The sequence below is a fragment of the Eumetopias jubatus genome, unplaced genomic scaffold (assembly GCF_037043125.1).
Source record: "Eumetopias jubatus isolate StellerSeaLion01/CBP00866 unplaced genomic scaffold, mEumJub1_p1.0 scaffold_17, whole genome shotgun sequence".
Taxonomy (NCBI): domain Eukaryota; kingdom Metazoa; phylum Chordata; class Mammalia; order Carnivora; family Otariidae; genus Eumetopias; species Eumetopias jubatus.
The window spans coordinates 28110652-28138511 of NW_028274823.1; the positions used below are offsets into that span (position 1 = coordinate 28110652).

The 27860-nt window shown below is 40.7% G+C and overlaps 1 protein-coding gene across 3 annotated transcripts in view; it reads left to right on the plus strand.

Annotated features, from left to right (window-relative positions):
• ARMH3 (armadillo like helical domain containing 3) overlaps nt 1–27860 on the plus strand; it is a 181497-nt gene that overhangs the window by 123657 nt on the left and 29980 nt on the right. The window lies entirely within an intron of this gene.

Here is a 27860-nt window from a genome sequence, read left to right on the forward strand (position 1 = left end):
CTCATATAATTGGAATCATATTTGTCTTTTTGTGACTGGTTTATTTCACTTAGCATAATGACCTCAAAGTTCATTCATGTTGGAGCATGTGACAGGATTCCCTTTCTTTTTAAGGATAAATAACATTCCATTGTATGTATAAACCACATTCTGTTTATTTGTTTATCTGTTGGGCACTTGGGTTGTTCCACCTTTTGGCTGTTGTGAAAAATGCTACTGTGAACATGGATGTGCAACTATCTAGTATCTAGTAGTTCATTCCTTTTTATTGCTGAGCAGTATTTTATTATGTAAATAAATCACAGTTAATTTATTTTTTCTCCCCATTTCATCATCAGTTGGATTCTCTAAGCCTCTAGTCTAATCTTCTGTGCCTCTTTCTCTCTCTCTTGCTCTCTTCCCTGTGTTCATTCCCTTCACTGGCACCCTCAACACCTGCAGAATAAAATTTAAGCTCTGGGGGTGTCTGGGTGGCTCAGTCAGTTAAGCGTCTGCCTTGGCTCAGGTCATGATCTCAGGGTCCTGGTATCTGCCTGAATCGGGCTCCCTGCTCAGCAGGGAGTCTGCTTCTCCCTTTCTGTCTGCCCCTGACTCCTGCTTGCTTTCTCTCTCTCTCTCTCTCTCTCTCTCTCTGTCTCTCAAATAAATAAATAAATAAAATCTTTTAAAAAGATTTAAGTACTGGTGGCTTAGTCCTTAAGCGCCTGCCTTTGGCTTAGGTATAAATAAATAAATAAATAAAAATAAAAATCTTTAAAAAAAAATTTCAGCTCTGTAGCATGGCATACAGTGCCATTCTTTTTTTTTTTTTTTTAAAGACTTTATTTATTTGAGAGAGAACACAAGCGGGGGGGGGCAGAGGGAGAGCAACAAGCAGACTCCCTGCTGAGTGGGGAGCCTGATGCAGGGCTCGATCCCAGGACCCTGAGATCATGACCTGAGCCGAAGTCAGATGCTTAACCGACTGAGCCACCCAGGTGTCCCCAGTTCCATTCTTAATATGCTTTCTGGACTCTGTCTTCATCACAGCTATGCCAGACCACCTAGAGTTCTCTGGACAAAACAGAGACACTGATAGTTCTCTGGACAAACTGTTTCATACTCCTGACCCTATATATACACATACATACATTTTCTCCCTGCCTTGGATGTTCTTCCCCCAACTTGTCAACTTACCTCCTGAAACAGTACACCTTGATTATTGCTTCACCCACAGAGCCAGGCCTAGCCATACTACAGTAGTAACTATCTGCTTGTCTGTCTTCTTGACTAGGCTGTGAGCTCTTTAAAGACAGGCAGCATCCATGTCTAACTCAGTAACACAGTGCCTGTGTTCAGTAAACATCTGTTGAATATAGATCTACAAACAGAGTTCCGCTTTTTTAGACAAGTGGGTGTTCAGGATACTGGCTGGGCCTGATCTGGAATGGGCTGGAAGTAATAGTACCTCAGTTACTGTTGAGCTGATGGAGGGAGCCCATAGGACAATTCAGAGACTGCATTTCAGAGAATCACTGAACAAAAATGTCAGGCTCTACAGAAGAGAAATGGACTGAAGGACAGAGTGGAAGAGTTCAGAAACAAATTGTAGGTGTAAGCCAGGGATAATAGAGCAACAAGGTTTGGAGAGGAGGGTAAGGTTAAAATCTAGAGGAAAGGGCTCCTGGGTGGCTCAGTTGGTTAAGCGACTGCCTTCGGCTCAGGTCATGATCCTGGAGTCCCTGGATCGAGTCCCACATCGGGCTCCCTGCTCAGCGGAGAGCCTGCTTCTCCTTCTCACCCTCCTCCCTCTCATGCTCTCTGTCTCTCATTCTCTCAAATAAATAAAATCTTTAAAAAAAAAAAAAATCTAGAGGAAAATGCCCTGGGCCAAATAGGATATCTACAACAGCTTTTCTCAAGTTGTGAGTACAGTCAGGATGAAGTGTGAAAAGCCTGACTTTTCTCTGTACAGTTGAATAAGTATTGAATGTTTCATGGGATCCAGCATTGGAGGTCAAGCAGGTCAGTAAAGAGAAAACCACTTTGATGCAGCCAGCAAATGCCTGGGACTCTATCAGGTGCTTTAACTTATAAGAGTTTGCTAAAAAAAAAAAGAGAGAGAGATCCCTTCAAGACTAGTACATAAAGGAAAAAAAAAAGCCAGAGATGGGAATATTAAAGGAAAGACTTACAAGTGCCATGAACTTCCTTGGCAAAGAAAAGGGCAGTTCTTCTAGTCTCAAATATAGCCAAGCGGAGAGGGTGGCTGGGAAGGAGGAGATATGAAGATAGTTTCTTGGACTTTCTTAGCTAGTGTGTATCACTCTGTCTTTGAAAATTGAGGCCATTCAAAAAATCAGTCTGTTGGTATTCTTCAAACTGGTGAAGCTGTTGGGGCCTAGGGAGAATGATCATTGTGGTAGGAAGGAAGGGAGGGAGGATGGAAGGAAGGGAGGAAGGAAGGAGCCAAGATTTTTTTGAGTTAAATTTCACTGCATTGTTATATACCCCCCCCCCCCACCCTTTACTTGTTCTGAGATCAACAGCTCTGTTTCCCCCTGTTGTCAGTTATTGAGGATCCTGTCTTTGGGTTTTGGTAATATCTGTGACCCATAATTGTCACTCCTAATGCTAAGTGTTTTTTTTTTTCCATGAGTCATTTAGCAATTATTTACGGATTTCACTAAACTACCTAGATTTAGAACTCTTGCAGTTAAGACCTCCATGCCTATTGACATGTACTTCAGCCCCATAACCCTTAGCTCTTTGGGTGCTCAGGGACTGTAATTTGATTTGAAAAGCTCAGTATTCATTTTCACCAGAAATCAGTGTTCTCCTAAAACTGACAATTCATTGTCTCCTGGATAATTTTGAGTTTGGATAACAAATTAGAGTTTGGGATACATTACAGATGATAAATGTGACTTCCTTAAAGGGAAATCCATTTGTTTTGCTTAGTGTTTCTGTGATTAATTACTTGCCAGATTAAATTGCTCCATAAAAATGCATAGTATTTTATTCAGTTGCTCTTCATGGTGATTAATTAGGCCATACTGTTGCTTTGTATGTTAATTATGCTGACATTTTTTTTCTCTTCTCTAGTTTAATTAATACAGCATATTTTTGAAAGATTGTTTTTGGGGTGGGATACTATCTTAGGAAGAACAAAGCCCTGTGTAGCTTTTAGGCTGGCATTAGAGGGTAATACCTCAAGGTTTCTGTGTGCCCTCTGTTGATCCTTGTATGTATCTTTGATTTGCAGAAAGTACACTAACTGCAAATGAGTCAGTAAAAGCTCTGTTTGGTTTTCCTGTAATTATTAAAGGTGAGATACAGAAGATTCTCGGTTCAAATGAAAAGTGATTAAGAACATAGAAGAGAAGCTACTGGTGCAAGATGTAAAACAAGTGTAAAGCTAAATGGTAGTGTGTGGGGGAAGAAAGAGTTTGTTTCTTAGGATGCTTCAGGGTGCCAGTGAGGAAATCAGGCATATTTAACATTTTTATTAATGATCTAGGGCTGAAAGTAAACAACAACAACAACAACAACAACAAAACTGTTAATGAAATTTGTAAGTGATACTGATTTGGAGATGTTTCCTGCACCCAGGAGGGCAGAGAAATTACATAGATGGATCAAGAAGAGAAACATCAGAGAAATAGCATCACAGCTATTCTGTTGGGAAAATGCATTATCTGCTTTACAGAAATAGTGTACCTAGAACCAGGCAGATATTATAAAAAGTGGATCATCCAGCAGTCCACTCCTAGATATTTACCCAAGTGAAATGAAAACTTGGATTGAACAAATGTTTACAGTGGCTTTATCCATGCATTCTCTGAAAACTGGAAATGACCCAAATGACCCTCCACTGAGAATTATGAATAAACAAACTGTTGTCCACCCGTATAATGAGATACTACTTAGCAATAAAAAGGAAAGAACTACTGATGCATGCAACATGTATGGTGGGTTCAGTTGCATTATGCAGTATGAAAGAAACTTGACTCAAGGATACATAGTGGGGTACCTGACTGGGTCAGTTAGTGTAACATGGGACCCTTGATCTTGGGATTGTGAGTTTGAGCCCCACATTGGGTGTAGAGATTACTTAAAAATAAAATCTTAAAAAAAAAAAAGACTACATAGTGTATGATTCCATATATATGACTTTCTGGAAATGGCAAAATTGTAGGGACAATTCAGATCAGATCAGCATGGGTTGGGAGGAGGGGCAGAGAGGAACTTTTTGGGTGATGGAACTGTCCTGTATCTTGATTGCAGCATTGATTACATGACTGTATGCATTTTTCAAAACTTGTAGATTATACATTAAAAAGGGTAAATTTTACCAAATGCAAATTATACCTTAGTTTAAAAATTAGGGGGGGGGCGCCTGGGTGGCTCAGTTGGTTAAGCGACTGCCTTCGGCTCAGGTCATGATCCTGGAGTCCTGGGATCGAGTCCCACATCAGGCTCCCTGCTCAGCAGGGAGTCTGCTTCTCCCCCTGACCCTCTTCCCTCTTGTGCTCCTATCTCTCATTCTCTTTCTCTCAAATAAATAAATAAATAAAAATCTAAAAAAAAAAAATTGGGGAAAATGTCTTCACAAGGAAGAATAGGAAATTGAACTTTTGAACCACCACTACTATACCTTATATGTGGCAACTTTTTTGAAAATAATTTGAGTAACAGGAGCTAGAATTGGAGGACTTGAATTTTCTTCATGGTGCTTCAAAATTCCAAGGGTTTTTATTTATTTTTGAGTGGAAGCAGAGGGAGGGTGGGTTGTGGTGGTTTTCCTTAGGTGTTAGTATTATATAAAAGAGGGTTGTTTTGAAAAGAAATCACAGGTAAGGAGCTCTTAGACCTTGTTGATAGCCGTCGGACATAGATAAGAGGATCTTTCCCCCAATTTATGGGTTGAATCCAGTTATTTGAGGTTGTGTGGATTTAGTTTTAGTTTTTATTTACTTGTTCTGTCTAGGCCCTCCCACTGTTGAATCATTATAAGACCCAAATAGTGCCCAGAGATGTTTCTGTCCCAGAGCTAACCTCAGAGACAACTTCCATACCTCTCTGCTTTTGGACTGGAACAAAAAGCTTTATCATGCTCCGGGTTTTATAAAGCAGATTTGTACAATGTCAAGGACCTAGGGATAGGTGAACCACAAGTGCTAAATCATTGCTGATAGCTGTTGTGTCTTTTTCCTCCCTTCCCCCCATATCTCCGGTGATAGGAACTGTGTAGTGCTTGCTTCTCATGTCCCAACTTGGAGCACCTCCCTGAATGCTATACTAGTCAATATCTATTCATTATCCCTAAAAATAGACTAGTGGGGAAAATTATATAGTGGTAGAAAGTATACGGTGCACTACCTGTAGCAATAATACTCAGTCCCGCTCTGTGGCTGCACCTTAATGTGCTAACTGCTGAGTACCCCTGAGCAGATGTGTGGCCATCATTCTGGCCCAGATTGAGCAGATTACATTTAGCAAAAGGCTGATTCCGAGTGACTTGCTGAGCAAATGTCTCTGGGTCTTTCATTGTTTTCAGTCGAATGATTTTCAGCACTGGACCTGAAGGGGTTGCGTGGCCCCCAACCAAGACCCCATCTGTTAAAACTTTATATTGATTTGTAACTCTATTTTAAAAAATCTGTTCCTTCTCCTCCTCCTAGTGTGATAAATAATGTAGATACACTAGATGAAGTCTGCTATTGGGGCAGAACTCTAATCATTTTGCTTAGGGTTAAACTAAACTAATTTAATCAGAAATGGGACTTTCTCAAATAACCATCTATATCAAGTAGCTTATTGTTTTCTAATTCTGACTTAGCATGTTCACCAGTACTTGCAGGGTATAGCAAGTAGCAATTAAAACACTGTAATTAACCTGGTAAAAAAGGAAAACTTTTGGTAGGGAAAGAAATTATAAGATGACATATAAAATTTTTAACTGGATAAATAGGTGTTAATGAAACACTATGAGATAAAGTCTTATGTTAGCAGTGTATCATGTCTTATTACTGCATTTTTATGCTCCTTGTGTCCAAATAGGATTACGGCGTAGTTTACAGTAGACACATAGCGCTTCATCCAGGTGGGAAATGCAGGTCTATCTTAGCTAACTCTGAATTAGTCAGTAATTACTTATTATGTATTTCCTGTGTACCAACTCTGTGCCCTTAGCTCCTGACCTGCATTATATAGATGGTACCCCATGGCAAGACTTCATAGGGTAAAATGCCATTACAGTTAAGACTTTGGAAGGACATCTGAAGGCCCAGGTACAATCATGTTGTACTGAGATAGAATGTGACCAGGGTAGCTGTGCTCCCACTGTAGCTCCTTTGAAAAGCTCCAAGAGATGACAGACTACTGCTTACCATCATTATTTGCTTCCAGACAGTTTCTGAAGTGTTTCCTCCCTCCTGTGCAGTCATGAAAGTCACTCCAGGAAGGAAGAGTCCACATTAAGCACTAAACCAAACAGGGAGTGTTGAGCACATTTACCCACTGGAGTGTAGGGACATTTGACTGTGTTTAGTCAAGATGGATGTTCTTCCTTCTGTTTGACCTTTCAAGCAAGGGCTTTCTCCTAGAGCAAGGAAATCCCCTCCCCCACCTCTTGAGTATCCTTCCAGAGATAATATGTACATGTAGAAGTATGTTTTGTTTTAGGATTTTTGTTTGTTTATAGTCATTTGAGAAATGCAAAATTTGACATCTAACCCTGATAAAAATTCCCAGCATACTAGGAATAGAAGAGAACTTCCTTAAGCTGACAAAGGACATCTATGAAAAACTTAAACAGCTATCACACTAAATGGTGAGAGACTGAATGCTTTTTCCCTAAGATCAGGAACAAAGTGGGGATGTCTGCTCTCACCACCTCTATTCAACATTGTGCTGGAGATTCTAGACAGTGCAGTTAGGCAAGAAAAAGAAACATAAGGCATCTAGATTGGAAAGGAAGACATAAAGTGTCTTTATTCTCAGACAACATGATTGTCCAAGTAGAAAACCTGATGGACTTTACAAAAAGCTGCTAGAATGAGTGAGTTTAGTGAGGTTGTTTTCCCCTTGGTAGTAAATTCCAGAGATGAAGTTCGGTTGTAATTCTTCCTGGTAGTGTCAGCAGCAGTCCATCAAATACAGCATTTATTTATTCACTAAAGACTAGATATTTTGAAGAGAATTTCAACCTTTAGTGTTTTTAACTTACCAGGGCCCCATCATTGTAATGATTTTTTACGTTGAAGTGTAGACCACAGGAGGAGCAAGGGGAGCAGTAACGGGAAACATTTGCAGCAAGTTCTAAACAGCATGGTCCAATATAAGTATGTTATAAGCTGCATAGAACTTTATTTTCCACAGGTGAAATTAATTTTAATAATATGTTATTTACCCAGTGTACTGCCAAATTATCTTTGCAACAAATAATATAGAAATTGTTACTGAGATATTTTATATTCTTAGTATGTTTTATATATTAAGTCTTTGAAGTCAGGTGGATATTTTACACTTACAGCACATTTCAATTCAGATGATATATTTTCATTAGAAATATATATATTTTTTAAAGATTTTATTTATTTGACAGAGAGAGACAACAGCGAGAGAGGGAACACAAGCAGGGGGAGTGGGAAAGGGAAAAGCAGGCTTCCCGCTGAGCAGGGAGCTCGATGCAGGGCTCGATCCCAGGACCCTGGGATCATGACCTGAGCTGAAGGCAGACGCTTAACCAACTGAGCCACCCAGGCGCCCCTTCATTAGAAATATTTGATCTATATTTAGATTTCATAGAATTTACAGTTGAAAAAGTAGAGTCATACACCCAAGTTATACCTGAGATAGAATGTGACCAGGATAGCTGTGCTCCCACTACACTTAAAAGTTTTCTTTTATGAACTGCATACCTAAAAATCGTTTCCCTTTAGCATTTGCATCCACATTGATAAAACTGATTCATCTTTTTTAGAATTTATTTGACTCCAAAGCTACATCTGTCCAGATTAAGGAAATTTGTTAACATCAAATTCAAAGAGGTATGGCATAAATAGTTATGGCAGTTCTAAAGTTATCAATATCAACAAAGCATTTTCTAAAATTTTCTTGTAGTTTTTGCCACTAGTCAGTGCTGTCAGTTACAGTTAGAGACTTTGGCTCAGGTCATGATCTCAGGGTCCTGAGATTGAGCCCCTCTTAGGGCTCCTGGCTTGGTGGGGAGTCTGCTTGTCTCTCTTCCTCAGCCTCTGCCCCTCGCCCCCACTCGTGCTCTTTCTGTCTCTCTTAAATCAATAAAATATTCAAAAAAATGTATTATCATTGATCTTATGAAAAGTTTTTTTTTTTAAAGATTTTATGTATTTATTTGAGTGAGACAGAGAAAGCACAAGTGGGGGAAGGGCAGAGAGAGAGAGCAGCAGACTCCCCGCTGAGCAGGGAGCCCGACGTGGGTCTCAGTCCCAGGACCCTGAGATCATGACCTGAGCCGAAGTCAGATGCTTAACTGACTGAGCCACCCAGGCACCCCTTATGAAAAGTTTCTATTTTAACATAAATACCTGGCCAGGCAGGTCACAAAATAAGCTTTTCCTTTTCTTGGAGCTTCAAATTTAACACATTAATTAAAAAAAAAGTTTTTAATTATTGAGTACTTGGCAGGCATTCCTTTGTTTCAAAAAGATCTTGAGTTGAAAATAATAGTATAATAAATCTTTTTTGTAAAACTTCTCACCAGAATCGATGAGCATCAGCAAAGAATTCAGGGTGATTATAGTCATTGTCATTAAATTTTCTCAGCTGCTTCATAAACTGGCAATGTCCACAGCTTTTTTGCAGGTATATACTAATGATTTTAGCAGCTGTATCCATGACATTTATAGAATCTGCTTCAGAAAACTGTGCACAAATAGTTTTAATTTGTACCATGCTGTAGAATGAGCAGAGGGGAAACTTCAGTTTTGTTTTAAAATGACAGGGGCGCCTGGGTGGCTCAGTTGGTTAAGCATCTGACTTTGGCTCAGGTCGTGATCTCAGGGTCCTGGGATCGAGCCCCTTATTGGGTTCTCTGCTCAGTGGGGAGTCCACTTGTCTCTCTGCCCCTTCCCCCATTTGTGCTCTCTCTCTCAAATAAATCTTCAAAAAAATAAAATGACAGTAAGTGCTGGACTTTTGACCTACATAGCTGGAGCACCATACATGTGATGGAAATTTTTTTTAATCTAGTCAAATTTGGGGTGCCTGGCTGGTTCAGTCAGTGAAGCATGCAACTCTTGATCTCAGGGTTGTAGGTTTGAGCCCCATATTGGGTGTAGAGATTACTTAAAAACTTTTTAAAAATTTAATCAAATTCTTCATTGACAGATGTAGAAGATTAAAAAGTATTTATGCCAGGGCGTCTGGGTGGCTCAGCATCCAACTCTTGATTTTGGCTCAGGTCATGCATGAGCTCAGGGTTGTGAGATCACCCCCCGTGTTGGGCTCTGCCTTGGGTGTGGAGCCTGCTTAACATTCTCTCTCCTCCCCACATCCCCCCCAACCCCGTCTCTCTCAAAAAAAAAAAAAAAAAAAATCTGTGCCATGAGTTCAGATTTTAAAATAGGCTGCAGATTGATTAAATTTCTTTGTGTATTTGGAAGTTCTTCAAGACAAAGTGTACCCAGAGTATTGATGTATTAATTGAGCAGTATCATCCAAATCTAAAGAAAAGTACTTGTAATTTTTTTTTTTTTTTTAGTACTTGTAATTTAAAACATTTTGAATCAGTTGACCCCTTGATATCATTAGAAATGTCTTATATCCTGCAAGCAAATTGCTTGGTGGTTTAATTGAAGATCTTTCACTTTTTATAAAATGGTTGTTTTTTAGTCTTTTCCTCTCCTCAGTAGAGGATGTAGAGACAAGGGGCAGAGACACAAGCATCCTCAGTTGAATGTCCATAGCTGAAGTAATTTCTTTTACCATATCTCCATTTAAAAAATGGTATAGTGACCAAAGATACAAGCTCAGATTGTATTAAAAATTATTAAAATTTTTTGGGACACCTGGGTGGCTCAGTTGGTTAAGCCTCTGCCTTTGGCTCAAGTCATGATCCCAGAGTCCTGGGATCAAGTCCCACATTGGGCTCCTTGCTTAACGGGGAGCCTGCTTTTCCCTCTGCAGCACCCCCTGTTTACTCTCTCTCCCCCCGGCCTGACAAAAAAAGAAAAAAAATCTAAAAAACAAATTATTAAAATTTTCTGTTGGACATTTAATTCTGATTTCAGACAACCTATTTTGCTAATTCATTTTTATTTTATTTATTTAGTTTTTAAGATTTTATTTTATTTTTTTTAAGTAGGCTCCATGCCCAGCATGGAGCCCAATGCAGGGCTTGAACTCATAACCCTGAGATCAAGACCTGGGCTGAGATCAAGAGTTAATACTTAACCAGCTGAGCCATCCAGGCACCCCTAAGATTTTATTTTTAAGTATTCTCTCCACCCAACATAGGGATCAAGTCACATGCTCTACTGACTAAGCCAGCCAGGTGCCCCTTATTGATTCATTTTTAATGTTTTAATGTTAAGAAATTTCTGGGGTGCCTGGATGGCTCAGTTGGTTAAGCCATAGACTCTTGGTTTCAGCTCAGGTCCTTATCTCATGGGTCATGAGATCCAGCCCCAAGACGGCCTCCTCACTCAGTTGGGGATCCACGTGAAGATTCTCTCCCTCTGCCCCCTCCCTACTCACCTGTTCACGTGCATGCGCTCGCACGCTCTCTCTTCCTCTCAAATCTTCAAAAAAAAAAAAAAATTCTTTACATATATTTGCTGACATTTCTTAATAGTGTTTCCTTTATTATATTGAAAAGTGTTTTACACAACAAACACGTTTTTCATTTTGCCTTGCTGAAGCAAATTGCAGTTGCCATTCATCATGAAACTAGCAGTATACCTTCTTCCAGTCTCTCTCTCTCTCTCTTTTTTTTTAACTGTTTCAACATAGTACTATCATCTGTATCTCCAGTCAATTCTGCATCAGTAGTATGCCTTCATTTTAAACTTAAAAAAAAACTGTTCCTAGGGGTGTCTGGGTTCCTTAGCCAGTTAAGCGTCTGCTTCAGCTTGGGTCATGATCCCAGGGTCCTGGGATCGAGCCCACACCCCCCCAACCCCCCACCCCCGGTCACGCTCCGCAGCTACTTCTCCCTCTCCTCCCTGTTTGTGCTCTCTCACTGTCTCTGCCTCTGCAAAAAAAAAAAAAAAAAACCTAAAAACAATTTAATTACAATTTTTTTTAAAGATTTTATTTATTTATTTGACAGAGAGATAGAGAGCACAAGTAGGCAGAGAGGCAGGCAGAGGGAGAGGTAGAAGCATCCTCTCCACTGAGCAGGGAGCCCAACGTGGGGCTCGATCCCAGGACTCTGGGATCATCACCCGAGCTGAAGGCAGCCGCTTAACCGACTGAGCCACCCAGGTGCCCCTAATTACAATTTTAAAACAAATATTTTACTCTAATTACCAGTTCTGATTTTATGGTATCACCGTAACTCAGTGGTTCTCAATTGTTATGATTTTGTCTTCCAGGGGCTATTTGGCATGTTTCAGTATTCACAACTTGGGGAAGTGGGGGGAGTGCTACTGGCATCTAGTAGGTAGAGACCAGGGATGTTGCTAAACATTCTACAGTGCTCAGGACAGTCACCTACAACAAATTATCCAGCCCCAAATATCAGTAGTGCCAAGGTTAAGAAACCCTGCTGTCTGCATAAAATGTTAAATAGATACATTAATTTTTTCAATTCTTGGAGAGTAAGTTGTTTGAACTGAATCAATCCATTAACATCAACTAGTTTGGTAATGTGTTTATTTGTAGTACTAGAAACAGCACGCATGCCCAACATGCACTGTAATAACAGCAATAATATTGTATACAATGCAGTGATTAAAGTGAAATGTAGTCCTTCCTAAACAAAGCTGTATTTAATGGAATAATACTTTACACTGCTTTTGTTTTTTTAATTTAATTAAAATAAAAATTCAGTTCCTCAGTTGCACTAACCACATTTCAAGTGCTGAGTAGCCACATATGAATCTCCTAGAACAGTTCTAGACATGATGGGTTGACTAACACCCATCCTCACTCTGTAGGGCACGGGTTGGAGACAGTTGACTCCTTACTCACCTTAGGGTTTGAAATGGGGCATTTTAACCTGGTTTCTGCAGCCGCTCTCTACTTTTTTTCTAAAAATAGACCAACACAGGGGTGCCTGGGTGGCTCAGTCTATTGAGTGTCCGACTCTTGATTTTGGTTCAGGTCATGATCTTGGGGTTGTGGGATAGAGTCCTGTGCCGGGCTCCGTGCTCACTGGGGAGTCTGCTTCTTCCGTTGCCTGCCACTCCCCCTGCTTGTGTGAGTCTCTCTCTCTCTGACAAATAAATAAAATCTTTTCAAAAAAAGAGAGATTCTTTCCCCTTCTCCCTCGCCCTCTGTCCTTCCTCCCATGCATGCATTCTTTCTCTCTCTCTCAAATAAATAAATAAATCTTAAAAAAAAGCGACTAACACATTGTTTTATTAGAATATAACTCCAGATTTTTTAAAAAGATTTTATTTATTTATTTGACGCAGAGAAACACAGTGAGAGAGGGAACACAAGCAGGGGGAGTGAGAGAGGGAGAAGCAGGCTTCCCATGGAGCAGGGAGCCCGATGCGGGGTTGACCCCAGGACTCTGAGATCGTGACCTGAGCCGAAGACAGACGCTTAATGACTGAGCCACCCAGGTGCCCTAACTCCAGATTTTTAACCCTGCATTTTCCAAGATCATTTATTGCTAGAAAATAGGCCTGACACTGGTGGTATAGTAGATGGCCAACTGTTCCTGTATCCTATGGATGAAACTGCTGGTTCACAACAATTATCCCATTTTCTGAGCTTCTGTTCACACTTTGTTGAAATTAGGCAGAGAATGGAGAAGTATTCATCATAACTTCTCAGTAAGTACTTCCTTCTTGCTTACAAAACACTTTTCCATAGATCTGGAAGAGCAAGGAGTTCAAAACACAGCAAATTATAGAAATTCTCAAATGTATCTGAGTAGGATACACTCAGAGGAGCTAAGGTTTTTTTTCTTTGTCAAACAGGATGTCAGGTTGTCTCCTCTTTGATAACATTTAAAGCACAGCTTGGTAGCTCTTTGAGGTCTAGTGTTAGGAAGCTGTCTTTTTTCATCCCTGCTTGTTCTACCTTAGGCTGAAGGCTTTAGTCTAGACAGGTGGAAAGTCGGATATAGAATTAATTGAAGGGCAGGGTACCTACCTTGTTTCTCGGGGCACATAACTGACTATTCCCCCCCTGCAATAGAGAAACCATTGTTAACTAGTAGAAAGTGCTGTTTTCTTTATTTTTTTCTTAACTGTTTTGACCCTACACATCTGATTCTGTGTAGCTCCCAGCATAAACAAGCTTCACAGTTTTTATTCCCAGCATGGTCTGGCCTCTTGAACTCCATACCCTACCTGGAGGTTCCACAAGTACCTCAAACTTGACATTCTAAAGAATATGCCTTTGCCTTCCCTCCACATTTTAAGAACCATCTCCTATGTTTATCATCTCGGTTAATGATGTCATCTTCTGTTCAGTTCCTACACTAAAAGTCTTAAGGTTGCTTTAGAGTCTTCTCTCTCCTTCACCTAACCAGTCAGTAGGTTCTTTCACCTTTACCTCCTAAAAATTTTCAAGTAAATTCTTCTCCATTTATACAACCACCATTTTATTTAGTTCAAGGCCTCATAATGTCTCATAAGAGCCTCCTAACTGTTCTCTCTGCTTCTAGTCTTCCCCCCTATGGTGGCCACTATTCAGTGTATTCGGTCACTAGAGTTGAATTTCAGAAGCACAGGTTTTTACACTGCTCTTGAGAGTATGTTGGTACCATCACTCTGAGGGCAGTTTGGCAATATCTAGTGAAGTCCACGTTACCCAAACCTTATGACACAGTAGTTTCACTCCTGGATGTATTTTCTTGAGGAACTTTCCTAAATGGTCACAAGGATGTATAAATAAGAACACTTGTTAAGAATTATTTTTTAAAAAGATTTTATTTATTTGAGAGGGGGGATGGCAGAGGGAGGGGCAGAGGGAGAAGCAGAAGCAGACTCCTCACTGAGCAGGGAGCCCAACACAGGGCTCAATCCCAGGACCCCAAGATCATGACCAGAGTTGATGGCAGACACTTAACCTGCTGAGCCACCCAGGTGTCCCAAAATCATCACATTTTAAATCTTGTGGGATTACTCATCGTTGATAGGATAATGTCCAAACTTCTTCATATGACACCTTGACCCTAGCCTACCTTTGTTACCTTATTTACTATCACTGTCCCATCTATCCTAAGATCTGGCCAAATTAGACTTAGCTACAGAGTCTCAAATTTCATACCTCTGTGCCCTCGCACATGTTTTTACCTAGAATGTTTTCCCATTCCTCTTTTTACCTAACAAAATCCTGCTTATACTTCAAAATCTACCCCAGATGTCACCTTCCTTGAAAGCTTCCTGGATTCTTTGAGGCCAAACGATTCACACTGGCATTGCCACAGGACTTTGTACATTTCTCATAGAGCACTTATCACACTGCAGTATGGCTTTTATTTTTTTTCTTAATGTGTTTTTTTCTGTAATCTCTGCCCCTAGCAGAGTGCAGTATGGTATAATAAATGTTGGTTGAGAGAATAAATGAATGGCTGGAATGAATGGTTTCATCTTCTAAGGCCTTATTGTCTCCCAGAATTATCAGCTGACCTGAGGGTCCTAAGCTAGGGAAGTGGATATTGAGATGCCTGGGAAGTACTTATAAGGCTCTCCCTCTGATTGTGCTCCCCAGTTGTGTCTCTGGAGCTCCGTTATAAAAGTCTGTTTCAGATCTTAATAGACAACAGGAAAGAGTGTCTTGGCAGCTCCTGAACTAACCCAGTATAGCCAGGAAGTATGCTTGGAATTGTTACCAGGGAGAGAAAACCCTCTCTCAATGATGAGCTGAATTGTTTATCCCAACACAGTAGAATTTACTGACTTCTAGTTCCCTCCAGGGTAACAAGAGGACAGCCAAAAGGTTTTAATTACATGAAATGGGGCTTTGAGACAACTAAAACCACTTCGAAATTATTGATAGCATTATGCGTTGTTTTTCTTCCCTTTTTTAAAGTAACAAGTCAAGGCAATTAATGCTATTTTTATGTTGCAGATTCACTGAATTTTAAAGATGATTTTCAGGATGCCTTAAAAAAATCCTCTCATTGGCTGAGTGATGGGCTCCTGTTCTTTATGTAAGCTAGAGGCCCTGCTGAAGAAATCTGCGTGTTCTCATGCCATTTCATATGCCGCTGTTCTAGGTGTTTGGATGCCTCGCTGCTCCTGGCAGTAAGGTGTCTTTTCAGGCTCTTCATGAGGTTAAAAGTTCTCTTGTGTGTTTCTTAACGGAGGACCTTCCCAAATGTATATTATTGTCTTTTTTTTAAAAGATTTTGTTTATTTATTTGACAGAGACACACAACGAGATAGGGAACACAAGCAGGGGGAGTGGGAGAGGGAGAAGCAGGCTTTCTGCCGAGCAGGGAGCCCGATGGGGGGCTCGATCCCAGGACCCTGGGATCATGACCTGAGCCGAAGGCAGACGCTTAAAGACTAAGCCACCCAGGCGCCACGTATATTATTGTCTTAAAAGCCAAAAGAGAACTAAGGAAACAGTTATAATTAACAGGCAGCTGCAAAGCAGAGCCATTTAGTCTCTTCAGGATGGTTTGGTGGAGATCAGAGAATAGAGGCTTCAGTGTGACTCTAAGTGAAGCAGCTGCATCACCAGCTGGAGACTGACACGCTGGAGAGGGTGGGCACACACAGCTGAGATCCATTCACTCCCATGTGAGACTGGAAGGCCTGCCTTCAACTTAGCTGCTTTATGCTTACACTTAGTTTAGCAGAGAGGAGCTACAGAACCTGCCGTAGCCCATCTCCATGAGCATCTTGGAGTCAGCACTGAACAAAAAGGACCCCAGCAGGCAAAGGTCTCATGGCTTTCACAAAGGTGTCCTGCTGGAAAAGATTTAAAACAAGACCCTGGGAAGGGAAACTCTTAGCTTTTTTCTTTGGCTTACTGGAAAAAAATTTGGCTGTTTTTTGAATGAATGAACCTAATTTAACTTACCTACTAAGGTCTCTATAGTCTGATTTAGTAAAAATTGGGTATTAGTCTCTATCCCTATAAGCATCCGTACCAGGACCATCTCACCTTTCCTTGCCTGATTAAATTAACATTTTAAGACTCCACTCACACACCATCTCCTTCAGACTACCTTTCCTAGGCCCCCAGATTCGGCAAAATACCCTCCTCAGTGCTCCTGTGAGACCTTCTGTCTACTCTTTGTCTAGCCCTTAGCACGTCATGAAATTATGTCTGTGGTATTTGTCTTTCCACTAATCTGTAGATTCCTTGCTATCTGGGATCAGATTTCATTCACCTCCCCCATTGCCTAGCATAGTACTTGCATGTAGTAGGTATTCAAATGTTTGTCATACAAACTGAACTATTGAGTCACAGGCTATGGCAGCCAGCCCTTAGCTTCCGATACCATTGACCTTTCTTCTAGGGACAGAGTGTTCCTTCATTCTGTGGGAAAGCAATCAATTTGATGAGTAAGGGAGGAGGAGAAAAGAGACAAGTTCTCTTTCTAAAATGGTGCATATAGGATAAGCGAAGTTCTGTAATTGCTTTCAAACTAAATTTCTCCTTTTGGTAGTGTCACCTTTTCAGGAGGGGAAAATCTTACCACTATTTCTGGTATATTGGAGAGAAAACAGCTAATAACATCTTTGTGAGTATAAAACAATTATACCCAGCCTCCCGTAGAGACAATCTGCCAGAGCCAACCGCCTCACCCTCTCCATGTGGGCTTCATTTTCTTACTCCGGAATTTCATAGACTCTCCCCCAAAGACCGTCAACTCATTGCACTATTATGATGAATGTTTGGAGCTGGCTCTCACCCTGGCTCTCACTGCTTTACTAGCTATTACTGGAGGTACTGTCAGAGAATCGGGCCCCAAATTTATCCTCCCATTAAGTCCTCTCCTGGGCAGCGCTGCTTGGGTCTGCGTAGTAGTCATCTAGTCTCCCCTGCTTCTCCCACTGACTTTGAATGTAGGGAAGCTGCAGGCCCTGTTGCAAACAAAGAGCTGTGGTAGAAAGTAAGGTTGCAAATCATTTTCTACCAGAGCTCTTTGTGCTCTTGTTCTGGGCCTAGAGAGAAGCTCAGACCTAGGAATGCCTGCTCGAGCGTGTGCTTTGAGACTGTCAATTTCAGCCCCAGCCCATACCATCTCATTTCCTTAGTTGGCTGGTCCTGTCTGTCTCCCAGAAATGTCTTTCAGACCTTCTCTCTGTAATGAGTCAGAGATTTATTGGTTTCTGAACATAGGGGGCCTTACCTACTTAGCTGTCCGCTCTTACCCACTCGTCTGATAAACACATGGCCTTTGATGAGTTTTGAAAATGTTATATGATTTTTGAATTTGTCCTCATAGGTACTCTTAGAGCCTTCCTCCTGTGAAGTTTCTGTCTGATAGAAGCTGTCTGGGTCTCTGACATGAGAGGCTGTCCTTTAGTCTGTTGGGGGCTTTCCTTTTGACTCTCGTACTTATTTACAGAAAGAAATAGGGCCAAAAGATGCACGAGGTGCAGGACGCTTGGGTAGCTCAGTCAGTTAAGCGGCTGCCTTTGGCTCAGGTCGTGATCCCAGGGTCCTGGGATCGATCGAGCCCTGCATCAGGCTCCCTGCTCAGCAGGAAGCCTGCTTCTCCCCCTCCAGCTCCCCCTGCTTGTGTTCCCTCTCTCACTGTGTCTCTCTCTGTCAAAAAAAAAAAAAGATGCACCAGGTGCCATTTGTAAATCTTAGGATAATTGATAAATACTCATTTCCTCTAGCAAACAGTGAATTTTGTTCAATAATAGATACTGATTAGGTTGTTGAGAAAAATCTCGCTCTTCACCTTTGGCATTAACTCATGAATAAAGCTGAAATTAAGGCTGCATTAATATTGCAAAAGCAATATTCCTCAATAGCATTCCTTTTCCTGTGGAGAAAGTAGTTTGCAGTGATGTTTTAACTTTTTCCCTTTTCATTGAGGGAGATACTATCAACTTCACTTAAGCAGAATGGTTCAATACTTTGAGCGCTTGTTTATTCTTCCTTTACTTCTCGACTTACTAAACTCTCTCATTCTCCTTACCTTACTAACCAGACTGCTACCTAGCTCCCCTGCTTTCTCCTATGCCTGTCTTCTCTTTCTCTTAGGGCTCCTTTTTTGAGCCAGTCCCACCACCTGCCCCCACTATTTACACCCAGGCTTCTTATAGGAAACTGCTTGTGCTAGGGCCTCTCTGAAGGCAACATAAGTTACTGCCAGAGCCGGTGAAAGCAGCCTGCTTTTTCAGAGCTGACAAGAAGGGTGAAGCTCTCTTGTCACAGTGGGCAGGCGGACAGACAGGGCCGAGTAACACCACATCTCAGTGGTTAGCACCTGTAGGCTCAGAGCTGACAGTGCACTGTAATAGGATTCATCTCTGTTCACTTAACTGATGTGGGCTTTATGGTGAATGTTCACTTGCTTAATTACTTTGGCAGACTCTCTGATTGCCTTTCCTGAGGAGTTCTAAAAGGTCCCCCTGGGATGGAACATAAACCTCTTTCCATGTCTTTTAATTTCATTCTTTACTTGGAGTACTTGAAAACCGGTATGTGATCCATATGGCCACCATTCCCTCTCTCCTGTGTGTGAACATCAGGACCACTCCTTACTACTATGGTGGCCATATGGCCCACACTGGACCACTCAGAAATCTTGACAGCCTTCTTTCTCCTTTGTCCACCTGAAATTCCCCATTTCTCCTCCCCCACCACTGAGGTATACAGATAGCTCTCCTAACTTAGGGATCCATGTGCCTCTTTTTCTCTAACTAGTATGGGATCCACAGAATATTTCCCTCTCCCTTCAATCTAATGGTGTGTGATCCACTAAAACAATTTCCCTCTGTTTTTGACGTGACAGGAAAAGAAGCCTAAGTTAGTCAATTGCTGATTTTTTTGTCCTCCTGCTCCCTCCTTCTTTGTGCTTAAAAGTTAAGTATCTCATTGGGACGCCTGGCTGGCTGAGTTGGTAGAGCATGCAACTCTTGATCCTGAGTCTTGAGTTCAAGCCCCACATTGGGTGTAGAGATTACTTAAAAATAAAATCTTAAAAAAAAGTTAAATATAATAAATTGATTAATTGGGCTAATGGGAATAATGTGTAATTAAAATATTTCAGGATTTTGGCTCATGCCAGGTTTTGAAAAGTTCTTGAGTCACATTCAAGGGATTGGAACTTTCACTGTTCATTAAAATTACTTCACCATTAATTAGAATTAGATCACTTCTTGGGGTTTTGAGCTGACCCCCACTGCCTCAGAAGCCCTCCCAAGTATGGATTAGGATTTTCTTATGTCCTGAAGTGAGACAGAAAATCTAGTAGAGCCTTGCACATGACCTTTTTTGTTCTTTTGTATTTACTAGGTGTTTCTGAAGAGTGGGCGCCTTACCTCTGGAGATAGGAAATCCAGGGCTAAAGTAATTGTAAAGGCTGTCAAGGGTTTGCATTCTTTATCCCCAGGAACTCTGCTGGCAACTCCTGGCCTGTAGCTAGAGATGGTGTAAGGGAATCTGAAGCACAGAGCAATGGGATCTGAGTAGAGATGGCTAATCTTGTAGGTGTTTTGTCCCTAGGACAATTCTGGAGCCTCTGTTCATTTACTGTAAGCATTCTTAAGGAGAATGGATTAAGTGATGTCTTTTATGGAAATGTAGATGGTCCATTTTACTTATGTGGTTCCTTCAACTCCTTTGGTTCGTTCTTCTCCATTTACATTCATTCTGATTGTAGAAACGGGGAAAATGTCAGGCTGGTATCTAAAGCAGGATGGAATTCCATTCCTTTCTTACACCAGAGCTAGAGGAGATGATTTAGCCAAAGTGTAAAGCCCATGGCATCTTACTTGGCTTTAATCTATGGTCTGGGGCCACAGTAACTAGAAATTAGCTCATTTTTCAAGCAAAGTAGCTATAACCAATTGCTTAATTTCCAGCAGGTGATGAGGTGGAAACCTACATTGGGCAAAGTCATGCATCAAGGTAGAAAGTCCAAACTGCCAAAATGCGTAGTCATGCACACAGCTTCAGAAAATGAGGCAACTGCCCCTCAAGCGTGTGCATGTACATTTCATACACATTAACTCTTTCTTGTTTCCCTCCAGTTAATGAATTGTGAACCTTCATTTGTTCGGTGCCAAGCCTGGATGAAAATGTAGTCCAGTAGGTGAATAAGTTTTCTGGTATGACACATGTGTTTCTCACCTAGAAATCAAGAGAAATGCTGAACTCATATCACTCCTTAGGTTGAACTATTAGGGTTACTATGGTGTAGTCAATGATACACCTTTCCTGTTCCACTCCTTTCAACTAATAAATTTGTGTACACGAATAAATCAAGTTCTCTTTAGTAATAAAGTAGGCCAATTTTCATAGTTGGATCTTTGGGTAAATCAGGCAGCTAGATGCAATGGCCAGTAGCTCTTCCTTCCTTATGGTTGCCAGAATGCCTTCTCTAGTAAGGTTGAAATGACACGTTTGTGTCTCTGGTCCTGAAAAGAGTGGTCACAGGAACAGCAGTATAAGAAAGGGGATAATTGGCACGAAAGGGTTAAAGCCTAGCATGTAGGGGTTGAGTTAGAGGAACAACCCTAACAGGTCAGTTGCTGAAGTTTTGACTAGATAGTTTCAAAAGGGAAAAGGTTAGAAGGTATTCTTATTTGAGGTTTTATTTTGCTTAATGTTAATCAGCAGAGTCTCTGAGGCTTGTAATGCACTGCCATTAACAGGCATCAAGGGAAATTGTTTTTTGTTGTTGTTGAATTGGATGGGCTAAAGATTCATTGACTCCTCGAGGAAGGAAGCTTATTACTGCATGAAATGGGAGTATGCGAGGCAATTCTGAAGGTGAAAAGAAAGGATAGTTTAAATAACTTGGGGTGCCTGGCTGGCTCAGTTGGAAGAGTGTACAACGCTTGATCTTGGGATTGTGAGTTCGAGCCCCACCTTGGGTGTAGAAGTTACTTTAAAGTAAATAAACTTTTAGGGGCACCTGGGTGGCTCAGTCGTTAAGCGTCTGCCTTCGGCTCAGGTCATGATCCCAGGGCCCTGGGATTGAGCCCCACATCGGGCTCCCTGCTCAGCGGGAAGCCTGCTCCTCCCTCTCCCGCTCCCCCTGATTGTGTTCCCTCTCTCCCTGATTGTGTTCCCTCTCTCGCTGTGTCTCTCTGTCTCTGTCAAATAAATAAATAAAATCTTTTTTAAAAATTAAAAATAAATAAACTTTTAAATAACTCAACCTCAGATGAACCATTTTATCTGCTGCCACATACCACTCAGTCATACCTTTACCCCTTCTCAGAAGCCAGTCTTTTACCTGTATGTTTGAAGATTTCCCAGGTAGAAGCAATTATAAATATGATTTTCTTGTCTTTAATCCCAGACATCTGAGAATAAACTCTGTAGTATATTATATCTGGACTGCTTTTTTAGGTGTAGGAAAGGGGAAGCTGCTTGTATTAAAAAAAAAGTTCCCTTTCGGTAAAGTTAGATGGTATATATAGGAAAACACGGAGGAAAGCTTTGCAAAGGAAATCCAATAAGATGAAGAAACAGATACCAGAGAGCATGGTCTCTTGCGCAAGGTCATACAATCTGGAAGTGGAAGAACCAGGATTTTAACTTGGATCTACTGCCCCTAAAGCCTTGCTTCTTATATTATGTATACCACGTTGTTCAGGGAAGCCGAGTATTTTAACTGGGCCTTTAAGGGAAAAGTAAGACTTATGTTTTATAGGAGTAAAGAAAATAGCATTCCATGTGAAGAAAACCATATAAATAAAAGCATGATGTCCGGGTGTATGTGTTTAGCAAGTATTTGAAAATACAGGACTATAGTGCTTATGAGGTTGGGGCTTGAGATCCAAATTTATTTTTATCAGGCTTCAGATATGTACCCCTAATCAGACTCTTTAATGTAAATCTGGTAGCCTTATAGGAATAATTTTAGAGTGAAACTTTTAAGAATATTCCCAGTGTGTACCATCTTGAGTATACTAGTCATGTTTCTTACTTCCTTGGAGTAAGAGCTACAGAAACTTCTCCTATAAACAGCCTTTGCCTGTTTTTCTCCTTTCTGCCTGAAGGATTTACATAACAGCTTTTAGAGATAGGCTGCTTCCTTCAAATAGCTCAGTAAGGAAACAATCACCATGTTCTGGGCTTCTGGGTGAAACTGTTATTTATTTATTGTTTCATAAAAGACTCTTAGATGCTTTTGTCTGTGGGAGATAGCTGGAGCTGTGAGAATTTGCATCTTTGGAGGATTTGCTTTAGATTTCCTCTGGATATGAGGAAGAATCTACATTTTCTATTAATCTACATTGTCTACATTGTTAAGGAAACATTCTCCTGTATTTCTTGGGTGAGTTGGGCATTAACTATGTTTCTCAGCCATCATCCACCCAGCACTAGGGAAAAGAAAGCTGCTTTGCAGAGTCATGAGTCAGAGAGAATAAGTTAAAAATGGACCAAGAAATCCCTAGCTAGTTTGTGGCTCAGCCTTGCTGTTCCATCTGTCCACTTCATTTTGCTTCAGTTTGTATAAGTGACCCCTGTCTTTGGCAATCAGAAGTTGGCAGTTGCATTAGAGAGTGGCCCAGATTCTTGCCCTTAAAGGTGCTTTGGGTACAGAGCTATCTCTCCATGGCTGGCTTTAGTAGTTTCCCTTTACTATGACATTGTCTGTTTCTTTTGCCTTTTCCTTTTGGGACTTCCTCATTCAGTGGCATTAGGAGACCCAGTAACAGAGTATAACACATTCCCCCATTCCTTCCGTGTCCCCCCCCATCCCAAACAAACAAAAACTTAGGCTTACTTTCAGGAAGTATTAGATTAATAAGAAATGCCAGAAAGCTTTCCTCTTGTCTCCTGGTAAGACTTAAGAGGAAGAGAAAGCTTTACTGTCTTCAGTGACAACTTTAGTTCCCTCTTTGAAGGAACATGAACAGACTGTTCATGTCTGAGCTACCCTTTCTCTTGGGATGGGGATAAAACATGTTTATTGTTATTCTCATACTTTTGGAGAATTAGCTGGTGATCATGGACCTCCTTGTGGTGAGACTGAACAAAAACCTTCTTAGACTTTGATTTATTCATTCAGTTTGAAAAATTGAAATCTGGGGCGCCTGGGTGGCTCAGTTGGTTAAGCGACTGCCTTCGGCTCAGGTCATGATCCTGGAGTCCCGGGATCGAGTCCCGCATCGGGCTCCCTGCTCAGCAGGGAGTCTGCTTCTCCCTCTGACCCTCTTCCCTCTCATGCTCTCTATCTCTCATTCTCTCTCTCTCTCAAATAAATAAATAAAACCTTTAAAAAAAAAGATTAAAAAAAAAAGAAATTATATTCCCTTTCGCCACAAAGTTCTACTTTCAGATTCCTTTCCCTTTCCTTGGGCCTTATTTCCTTAAATCTTCTTCCTACTTTTTCTTTTGTCACTTCCACTTTTGGGATCTGAAGAAATCATTGCGTAAGCCAAGGTCACAAAGATTTATGTGTTCTTCTAAGATTTGTACAGTTTTTAGATTGTACATTTAAATCTGTGATCCATTCTGTTAATTTTTGTGTATGGTATGGGGTAGGGGATCAACTTCAATCTTTTGCATGTAGATATCCAGTTTTCCCAGCACTATTTCTTGAATAGACTATTCTTTTCCCATTTATCTTACCACTTGTGTCAAAGGGACATCTTTTTTGGTCATCTTTGTCATATCTTAATTTTTTCATAATGGCTGTTTTCTCGAAAAATTCTTTGCCCACTCAAACCTTCCTCTTCTTCCTCCTCTTCTTCCTTTTAAGTCCCCTTTTCTAAAATACTTTTCAGCATAAAAGCTTTTGGCTGGCATAAACTAGGTTTTGTTTAAATACCTGAAAGGCTGTGATTAGATGAAAATCAACCTCAAGATGCAAATGAAAGGAAAAACAAACATCTCTTTCTTAGCCAGTATGTTGCTGCTCATCCTATTTTTTCAGACATTGTCTCTTTTCAGTGTATGTGTGTCTTCTCTATGGCACAGGCCACTCAGAAACCCCTGCAAGATCTTTATCTATTAAAGTCTCTGTTTCTCACTTAGTAAAGGCTAAAGGGCCCAGCTCACTCTGCCTGGGAAACTGGTAAGCCATGTAGCTACATTTGTGGCATTTGTGACTGGAACTTTGAGGCATAGGAACCTCAGGATCCTCTTCTAGAAGGGAAGGAAATAATAACCCACAATATAAAGGGTTTAAAGAGAGGAAGTCACCTACAGAATGACAAGCAGGCTTTATCCACTCTACTACTTTGCTAAAGATGGACTCTGGTTTGGAGTCTGCTTTGCCCAAATGGCCAGGGTCCTGTAGAATATCTATGTGTTAGTCTTCTCAATTGCCATAACAAAATATCATAGACTAGGTGGCTTAAAAAACAGATGTTTGTTTTCTCACAGTTCTGGAGGCCAAAAGTCCCAGATCAGGGTTCAGCAGGGTCAGTTTCTGGTGAGGACTTCCTTCCTGGCTTGTTGACAGCTGCCTTCTGCCTTGTGTCCTCACATGGTGGAGGGAGGAAAGAGAGGGAGAGAAGGCGAGAGAGAGAGAAATTGCCATTTCTTCCTTGCTGGAACACTCAAATTTTAGACTTAAGCATTAGACAATTGCTACCTGTTGGGTTTTGATCAGTAAGAGGAGAGAGCTACTGTTAGAATCTATGAGGAGACCCTCCCCAAAAAAGTATTCAGAAGAGATGGTAGTAAATCCCTTTAGAGATGGTATCAGTTGGAAGGGAAGCCTAAAGAAAAGAGAGAGGCTCATCATCTATAAATCTAGTACGTCATCTTTTTCCCACTGAATACTAGTCAGGCATAAATCCTATTCTAGGACCTGGCCAGGTGGGGCAGTGTGGAATCATAACCCAGGTGAGCCCTAGTAGGCTGCAAAGTTCCTGGGGAAGGAGCAGCTAAGTATTCCAGTTGCTGCAAAGGCATGTGTCACTCAGTGTGGGCGGACTTAGCCTGGTTTCAGTGTTTTGTCGTCTCTTTGCTATCTCTGAACAAATTTCCATTTCAACGGTATGAAGTCCTGAGAACTTTAATAGGAAGCTTCCAAGCCCTCTCTGAAATTCCTTGCTAAAAAGCCTGGAAGGAGAACAGCCAGTGTCAAGACAATTTTTCTTACCTCTTAGGCTTAGAGCCCTGCATCTAGCATCTCCAATAGATCAGATTAGTACTCAGATTTTTAACTGTCCCAAAGAAACAGCAAGAAAAATAAAGCAGAGGCATATACTCTATGCCCTTTGTGTGTACTGGGTTAGAGACTGCTAACTGGATTTGGACTGTTCCATCTGGCTTTTTAATCGCCTGCTGAGAACTGAGGCTCTGGGGGAGTGTCACAGGGGAGGTTGGAGGATGATTTTATCCTTATTCCAAATTCCCAGATTGGCATATCTTTCGTACTCTCAAGATGAACATGCTCAAACAATATCAGCATATATGCCCTGCTAACATAGATCATCTATAGATCCAGCTGACACTTGACAGGTACAACTTTGAGAAGGGAAGGAAATAAGTATACTTTTTGAGGAGAATACTTTCCAGGCTTTTCCGTTCTCTCCCTCATTCCCTATCTCTTCCCTTCCTTCCTCTTCCCCTTCCCTCTCCTGTCTTCTTTCTGTTTCTCCTTTCTCTTTTCCTTTTCTTGCTTCCTTGCTTTCTTTGCTAGTGCAAGAATTCCTCGGGTAGAAAGGGAACAGAATTACAGCATCCCCATCAGTTTCATTCCCAGGGATTATTTCATTGTCCAGACCTCACCAGCTTCACTGGATTGCCACCTGGGCCCCCATGGCTGCTACTCGCCCACCCAGACAGACACGAAAATACTTTGGAGTCCCCTCTGTTTTCCAAACCTAGGCAAACGAAAACAAACAACCCTAGTTCAGTTGAGTCAGGATTTTTTAAAAACATTTTTTCAAAAAAATTTTACTAAGAAATTTAAGGAAAATCCAAAAGAAAAAACCATTATAAAGCCGCAAAATGAATGTATTTACAGAGTTCAGATTCTTTTTCCTAAAATAACTGAGGTCCAGTTGTAGATAGATTTGGTTACTGTATTTCTTTTTCTTGATCCTGTAGCTCTTAGATGCTAAACCCTATGACTCCTACTCTCCACTTAGTTAACTTTAACTTGGTACTGCTGGCTAGGTTTGGGGGGATTCTCAGTTCCTCTCTAAACTTCCTCCCCTGTCTTCTTACTGGGTTTAGGCTCTTGGTTTTCCTTTTCTGCTCCTGTTGTCATCCCTGCCAATACCTTCAAACTTTACTTTCTGAATGAGAAAAATATTTCACCCCTACTTGGTCCAGATTCTTTCCCACTTTGGATTTAGACCAAATTACAACCTTAACTTGCAGGTAACATCTCAGCCCTTCTTCGTAGTCTCTGAAAAAATAAGTTACCAGAATTTTCCTCTATTCCTGACCATTACTATCCCGTTTGATGTATTCATTCATTGAATATTTATTGTGTACCAGCTGTGTGCCAGGCACTGTGCTAGATGTTTGACATTGCTTTATTATATAAATGTTGCAAGAATCCTCTTAAGATTTAGTCACTCTTTCGACAAACACTTATTTTATGCCTACAATGTACTATTCCTGGGTACTGTACTAAGTGCTAAGGTAGGTGTTATTCCCACTTTTTCCCTCTGAGACATGTAGTTTCCTAAAAATCCAAAATAACAAATGGTCAAACCATGATTTTTTTTTGAAGTTTGGCTTATACTTTTATTACCCATATTAAATGGTTCAAGAATTTTATACTATCAATGTTATATTAAAAGAAAACATTGATTTCTATTGCACTACCACACATTCACATGTATGCACGTACACACCCACGCATTTTAACAAACTTTTAATTTTGGAATAATTTTAGAATTACAGAAAAAGTGCGAAGATAATACACAGAGTTCTTGTATGCCCCTCAACCAGGTTTCCCCCATCTTACATTACCAAGGTACATTTTTTCATCACTAAGAAACTGGTAATAATATATTACTATTAACTAAGCTCCGTATTTTATTTGGATTTCACCAGTTTATTAATTTTCTTTCTGTTCCAGGGTCCAATTCAGGGTATCACATTGCATTTAGTTGTCATGTCTCCCCAATATCCTCTGGTCTGTGACAATTTCTCAAGTACAGTTTTTCATGACCTTGACAGTCTTTTTTTTTTTTTTATGACCTTGACAGTCTTAAGGAGTACTGGCCAGGTATTCTATAGAATGCCTCCAGTCTGGTTTTGTCATTTTTCTCATGATGAGACTGAGGTTGTGGGTTTGGGAGTATATAACAGGTAAAGTTTCCTTTTCATAAGATCATACCAGGGGTTACAGGACAGCTACATGAGTCACTGGCAATGTTTACATTAATCATTTGGCTAATAAGGTAGTATTTGCCAAGATTCTTTACAGTAAAGTTACTGTTTTTCCCTTTTACTACTCTGTTCTTTGGAAATAAGTCACTAAGTCTAGCCTACCCTCAGTGGGAATGGGAACCAACTCCACCTCCTAAAGGGGAGAGTATCTACATATATTATTTGGAATTCTGTTAGAAAGATTTTTCTCTTTTCCCCGTTTATTTAATCAATTTTGTATTAATATGGACTTATGATAAACCCTGATCTGA